The following is a 7,500-nucleotide window of genomic DNA, read 5'->3' on the forward strand; positions in this document are numbered from 1 at the left end:
ACGTCGTCTGGGGAATCATTGCGAACCTCCTGAACCTCCAAGTCATCCAGGTAAAAATCACAAGGAGTGAGAACCAGACTTCTTGGGCTTCGGCGGTCACAGTTTTCAGGGTTTAGCTCCCACACGTAATGGGATTTCCACGGATGAAAATTCAATTTTTTATGCGACACCTTATGTATCGTTGTTCATCCACTTTCATGAGCTGCTGGACGTGTTGATTTTCGCGGTCTGCGATTAAACATTTCCTGCACTGCTGTCACCTTCTCCGTTGATCTGGATGTGGCTGGACGGCCAGTCCTTGCCTCGTTCACAGAGGCCTTGGCTATCAGCTTCGCATGAATGCATTTTATTGTCTACATATGTAGTTTTGCATGCTCACCTTTCCATGCAAGCCACCATCTCTGAACGAAAGCAATGGAATTCCACACTTCATAGCATGCTGCTATCCTAGCTCACTCCTCAACAGTCAAGCAACTGGTCATCTTGGAAAATAAGAAATATTAGATTTATAAGCCCTAAAATTCACTCCATAATTGCCCATGGGCGTAGTGGTTAAGAGCGCGGGTTTCTAACCCCAAGATTCCGAGTTCGATTTCAGGCAGTGGCCTGAATAATAATAATAATAATAATAATAATAATAATAATAATAATAATAATAATAATAATAATTATAACAACAACAACAACAAAAACAACAACAACAACAACAACAACAACAACAACAACAACATCGAAAAATACCTTAAGAATGAGAATCCAGGTTCGAAATTTCCCCAAGACACCTGATGAAGGCTGGAGGGTATATCAACCGAAACGTTGTGTTAACAACAAATACGATGAGGACAAATATCGGTCATATGTAAATAATGTAAATAATGTACATAATTCCCCATCTCTTAAATATAGAACTGCATACATAGTTAGCACAACAGTGTTATGATCTGAGAATGTCGTTGGTGCCGCCTTCACATTGTGGATAAAGTCCACATTATTTGTGAAACATAGGTCCAATGTTGTTTCCCCTGGTTGGTCTGAGCATCAATTGTCCCATGCACAGCTCATTAGTAAGTTCAAATAATGACTCTACATGCTTTTGTTCATACAGTGACATCTCAGAGAGGATGTGGCCTTCTGGCCATTTAACATATATATGTATATATATTAACTAATATTGGTTTCTTGTATCGATTCAGGGTCACACGATTTAGAAAATGCTGAACCGGAAAATTCTTACCTGAACCAAGAACGTAAATAAGATGCAAAAAATACTGCAACGATTTTATTTCCCAACTTCGCCAAGTCTGTCCACCAACCTTCACTGATATTCGTCACTGAACAATATTTCCTAAAGCTGGATCTTCAGTTCCTGAAACATTTTAAATACATGTTGTGGATTATATGGAATTACTCAACCTCAACAGAAAACTATATTGTAAACGAAAAGAAACAGTATAACTCAGTTAAATACTTAAACAAGTCAAATAATACATATCACATTGCAAAACATAGTTTTCCAGGAATTTACTATCGTTCTGTATAGTAGACTCCGATTTACCAGAAATCTTGTTTAACAAAATACCACAGAAAACTGAACAGACAACTTGCCATAACCAGTCGTTCAGCATAGGTCTTTCAACTGTTTCTTAAATACGTGTGAGACTTTTTATCTGCAGTAGACAGTTGAGTGCGGTATTATTGCCTTTTCCAGACGTTACAGATTATAGCAAAATACCGGATCCTATGTCACAACTCTGCACTTTCACATTTATCGTATTTCTTCATCGTTTTCTTGACTTTACGTGGTGTTTCCTATTTCAAAATAAACGGGAACAGAAGTAATTTTCGAAAACAATTAGAACTATCATTTATCAATTCATGGTTTTATATTCGTTGATAAAAGACGTCCATGCTTATCGATAATACACTGTACCAACTTTCTCTGAAATATGAAGACACCAAAGACGTCCTCATCATAACCTCCAGTGATCATAATTCATCCAGTCTTAATCTACACTTAATACCAAACGAGAATAATCTATTTCATTAAATCAAGCTGAACAAAGGAAACAAATAAGTTCTTAAAATTGCAACTGCCTTTAAGACTTAAATAATTCAGTAATTAATATACTTTCGAAAATAAAGCAAAATATTGTGAGAATCGGTAGAAATTGAAGTTATAGAAAATGTCTAAATTTACCAATTATCTTAAGCGTTACCTTTCATGTCGATGGAGATTAAGCTATTCGTGCGCAATTGCTTTTATTTTGATGCAAACATTAAGAGTTGATCTAAGCATGGCTTTTGTCTGCATGTTAAAAGCACGCAATCATACAAATGAGGGTGTTAACTTTACAGCTGATAACCAGCATTGTTCTGATTTTGGTAATGATTCAATTAATGGAAATTTTGATGGAGAATTCGAATGGAGCGACACGTTACAAGCAAACATGTTGGCTGGGTATTTCTATGGATATATAGGAGCTAATATTTTAGGTGGTGTATTGGCAGATAGATATGGTGGGAAAAGAGTTCTCGGAACTTCACTTCTCTTAGCATCCATTTTGACCATTCTTCACCCAAGTTTATCGCGAATTAGTGGTTACTTTACGCTTGTTCTAAGGATATTAACAGGTATGGCATCAGGACCGATATTCCCATCAGTTCAGTCCTTGTTTGGACGTTGGGCCCCTCCAAAGGAACTTAGTTCATTGATTGGGTTTGCATTTGGTGGCCAACATTTAGGTACTGTTGTATGTCTTTCAATATCTGGTCTTCTTTGTGTTTATGGCTTTGATAACAGATGGGGTTCTATATTCTATATATTTGGTGGGATATCGTTAGTGTTTAGTTGTTTGTGGTTTTATGTTGTTTATGATAATCCAGACGTCCATCCCACTATCAGCAAAGAAGAACGTTCTTATCTAAACAGAACTATAAAAAGTGAGAAAGTAGTTAAAAATGTACCATGGAGACAACTGCTTTCTTCACCTGCAGTTTGGGCCATTAACTTTGGCTGGTTCGCTCATAGTTGGACAGATTTGTCCTTCCAGGTGTTGCTACCTATATATGTGAAGGGTGCCTTAAACGTTGATGCAACCTCAAACGGTTTAATGTCATCAGCCCCAGCGGTTGCACAAACGATTGCTCTACCGTTGTGTGGAAAATTTGCTGATATTTTACGTTTAAAGAAATACCTGTCAACTCGTTCTGTTCGAGTTTTATTCCAAACCATTGCTCTAATTAGTTCAGCATGTATATTGATTGGCATAGGATTCCTCAGATGTGATCAAACCCTTGTGATAACTATCATGTTGTTTTTCAGTGGTATATCCCTATCATTTTCTAGTGGTGGTTCAATAGTGAGCAACAGTGACATTGCCCCAAGTTATGCTGGTATTATATTTGGAATTGCCAACGCTTTTGGAACAGTAGCCGGTAGTATTGGTACGGTGTCTGCAAAAGCTCTCACCCCAAACGGTACGCAACGAGAATGGCAGATCGTGTTTGCCTTGTATGCTGCTGTATGTGTAGCTGGTGCGATATTATTTGCAATATTTGCCAGAGGAGAAATCCAAGATTGGGCACATATAGAGGAAACTGATTCGTCTAATAATCCCCAAACCATGAATGTTAGCGTAATATCTTAGCAAGGGTGCACATGACTGTATAACTTATAAATTTCTGTAATTATTTTATTGCTATCTTCCATTGCCAGAAATATGAATTTTCAACACACAAGATATATGTTAATATAATTTTCAACTAATATTTTATCAGAGCTAAAAGAGGAAAGAATTTCATGTTGTCACTATTACACCAAGAATAAGCTAAGAACAACTACAATTTTGGAGTTGCATGGAACACAGTGGGGTTTATAGAGTTGTAAAGTTTTGTTAATTCTTACTATATATATATATATACATACATATATATATATATATATATATATATATATATATATATATATATATATATATATATATATATATATACATATATATATATATATATATATATATATATATATATATATATATATATATATAAATATATATATATATATATACGACGAGTTTCTTTCCATTTCCGTCTCGCAAAATAAGGACCTACCCCATCTAATGGAAGATATAACCCACAATAAAGTAGAGAACACACACAAAAAGCAAAAAAAAAAAAAAAAAAAAATTACAGATTCACCTCCCATTTACTGCATAAATAATTGTGAACAATTAGCTCCCCAAGCAATAATTTTTTCCCCCTGAGCATTTATCTCAACTCTCAGTTTGATGGGCAATGCAAAACTGCTCCTTACTTCAATTATGTTGAAAGAACAAAACCTTAGTTTGTACAAAATTGTATATCTTTATTCTCATGACTCTAATATACTCTTAAATCCTGAAAAACAAATCTTCTGTGTTTTTTCATCTTTTCTCTTTCTCTATATATATCCACCGCGTGTGTTTACTCACTAAAATATTTTCTACCTTATATAAAAGCAAATGATCATTATAAGAATTCATTAATAGGGGTTGTCTGTCTTACCACCACTTGAGTATCGTTTACCACCTTGAAATATATATATGTGTGTGTTTGTTTCTGTGTGTGTGTTTGTGTGTGCATGTGTGTGTGTGTGTGCATACAACACAAACACACACATATACATTTATACACACACACATATACACACATATATATATATAATATCTAGTGCATGACAGTTGAATGTAGCTTCAGTAGTGAACAAAGAAAATAATTCACAGCTTTACACAGAACAATTATTTGCCTTGTAACGCATTGGTTGTTCGACTCCACTGCACCAAGTATAAAATTGTCAAAATTGATAGGAGTGGATGAATTCTGTGCTTAAGTTTTATTTTCTATGCACAAACTTTTATTTTCTATGCACAAACTTTTATTTTCTATGCACAAACTTTTATTTTCTATGCACAAACTAATTTGTGTTTGCTTTTAATATAAAATTTCACCGCGACCTGTTCACTTACAAAATTGTGCTGCACAATTTTGTCAGCGAAAAGGTTGCGGTCTCAAAGCGACGAAAATATTTTGACAAATTAAATTTAAATGTTAAAGTGAATCTGACGGCTTTTGTGTGTTATTTTAAATGGCTTATAAACACCTTCCACGCTGTAATTGTTTTTGTTCCAGCACACGATCTCAGATCAGGTCACTTGCTATGCAAGTACATCTCTCTCTCTCTCTCTATATATATATATATATACATATATATATATATATATATATATATATATATATATATATATATATATATATATATATATATACATATGATTTCAATTAGAGGTTCAATACCTCTTTAAGGGATTTTAAAATTCAATGAATTTATTGGTTTATTACCTATTCCTAGTATTGAATATTATATTTAATATTCAACTGTAAGATAATTAGATAAACCAGAGTTTATATATATTTAAGAAATGAGAAAATAGAGATAATTAAATTGATAAATGTTTATTATTTGCAACAGTAGATAACATGCCTGACAGCGTTTTTGATTCAAAACTTCAGAAATTAATGAGTAGAATTAAAGACATTATAAAGTTGAATCTTATCGGAGGTAGAAAAAGATATACCATTACATCATTTTCATATTTTTGTGTGTTGAGTGTTAGGAGCGTATTCACTAGCTGATTAATGTTTTATAGAAAGAACACGGTATAAACCTTACAAGGGGGGCAGTTAGTATGTGTAGAGAAGTTATAAAAAGGAAACGAAGAATAAAATATAGTAATAAAGCGTATATCTGTATAAAATATATTTAAGTATCAAATAAAAGTAATTCTGAATGTATTGACAAGAATTTAAGTAATATAGTATATATTATGGGGAGTTATTAAAAGTATAAAATAAACAATGTATTAATTAATCTTTTAATTAACCTATAATTAATTATGAAGAATAAATAGGGTAAATATATTTAAAATAGTTAAGTATTTAAGTAATTAAGGTGTATGAATATGTAAATATGTAAATATGTAAGTACAAAAGTGTAAATATGTAAAAATGTAAGTACAAAAGTGTAAATATGTAAAAATGTAAGTACAAAAGTGTAATATAATAGATAAACATATTTTTTTGATTGCATACATAAAAAATACAATACAGAATTTATCTGTATAGAGATACAAGAAAAATACAACAGGAATATAGTAAAATAATAATGGATATAGAAGTAAATAGGCAAATAAGAATTCTGTTATTATGCAAATATAAACTTATGTCTACACGCAGATGTATAATAAATACAAATAATTAATTATGAGTAAAAAACGTGCTACAATTTATGTAAAATTTATATATATATGAAAACATATATATACATGAGAACCTGAAGCATTTATAAGGAATTAAGAGTGTATGTATTAGTGCTAAAACATTATTTATTATCTCAAGCTTAGGAGCATACTTAATTTCAAATAGGGTTCATGAAGATAGAAAAGAATACTAAACGAATACAGTAATGAATAAATAAATAGATATTTAATATACATACATGTTTGTAGTAGAGGAGAGTCAAACCCCCCTAAAATTAATATTGTGTTGATCAATTAAAGACATAAACAAAGGCATAAGCAAGAGTCCATTGGTCAAATTTTCAAATAAAGAGCGTTCTATCAAACTGGATTCATTAACGAGAATATAAATTTTATATGGAGAAAATACAGAGAGGAAGAGAAATAGAAAAATAGCATAAATGAAATGCTATAGTTATTAGGTGGAAGTAGATATCTTAGATCAAAGAAAAATATTATAGTTATATTACGGTTTAAGGGACAAAATAACATATGTACTATTGAAATATAGATAAGTGAAAAAGAAAGAAAAGAAATGAGATAAGAGCCTATATAAGATGTTATAAATATAAATCAATTAAAGGGTTAAAGTCGCTTATATCTAGGCGAATGAAAATTTTAGTTTATAGCAATGATATTCTATATAAGTAAAAAATAACAGTCAAGAGGAGGTAAGTATATGTAGTAATGTTGTACAAACATTAAGTGAATAAAAATTTTAGATATACAAACATATAAAATTAATATATATATTTTACATATTTTAGCTCAGTAAATAAATAAATAAATCAAGATACATAAAGTGGCGAGATAAAATTAGTTTTAGATGAAAATATATATCTTTACATATTGTGGGAAGAGTATAAGATATAATATAAATAACAATATGCATATAAAATGTATAAAGTTTTAATGATTATAAACATAACTGCATATAATAATAAAATAAAATAAATATATAAGTAAATTATTAATTAATCAATTAAATGAAAATAAATGAAGTGAAATAAATAGGAAGATACAATAAGTGTACAACTAACTCATTTTTAAGAGATAAAAATATGTGTAGAAAAATTATACTGTATAAAGATATATTAGCATCTTAAAACGTATGTGTTGAAACACTATCCTACATATACGTTAAAAACATTAAAATGATATTTAAAAT

General features: G+C 31.0%; 1 pseudogene across 1 annotated transcript in view; it reads left to right on the forward strand.

The window, feature by feature from the left end:
* The window catches only part of LOC128251365 (sialin pseudogene), a 6,326-nt pseudogene extending 2,418 nt beyond the window's left edge, over positions 1-3,908 (forward strand). The window contains exon 2 of the transcript XR_016238308.1: positions 1,194-3,908. The product of XR_016238308.1 is annotated as a sialin pseudogene (transcript). The remainder of the gene's footprint in view (positions 1-1,193) is intronic.
* The last annotated feature ends 3,592 nt before the right edge of the window (positions 3,909-7,500 follow it).

This window comes from Octopus bimaculoides, chromosome 25 (genome assembly GCF_046866305.1).
Source record: "Octopus bimaculoides isolate indiv1 chromosome 25, ASM4686630v1, whole genome shotgun sequence".
NCBI lineage: Eukaryota > Metazoa > Mollusca > Cephalopoda > Octopoda > Octopodidae > Octopus > Octopus bimaculoides.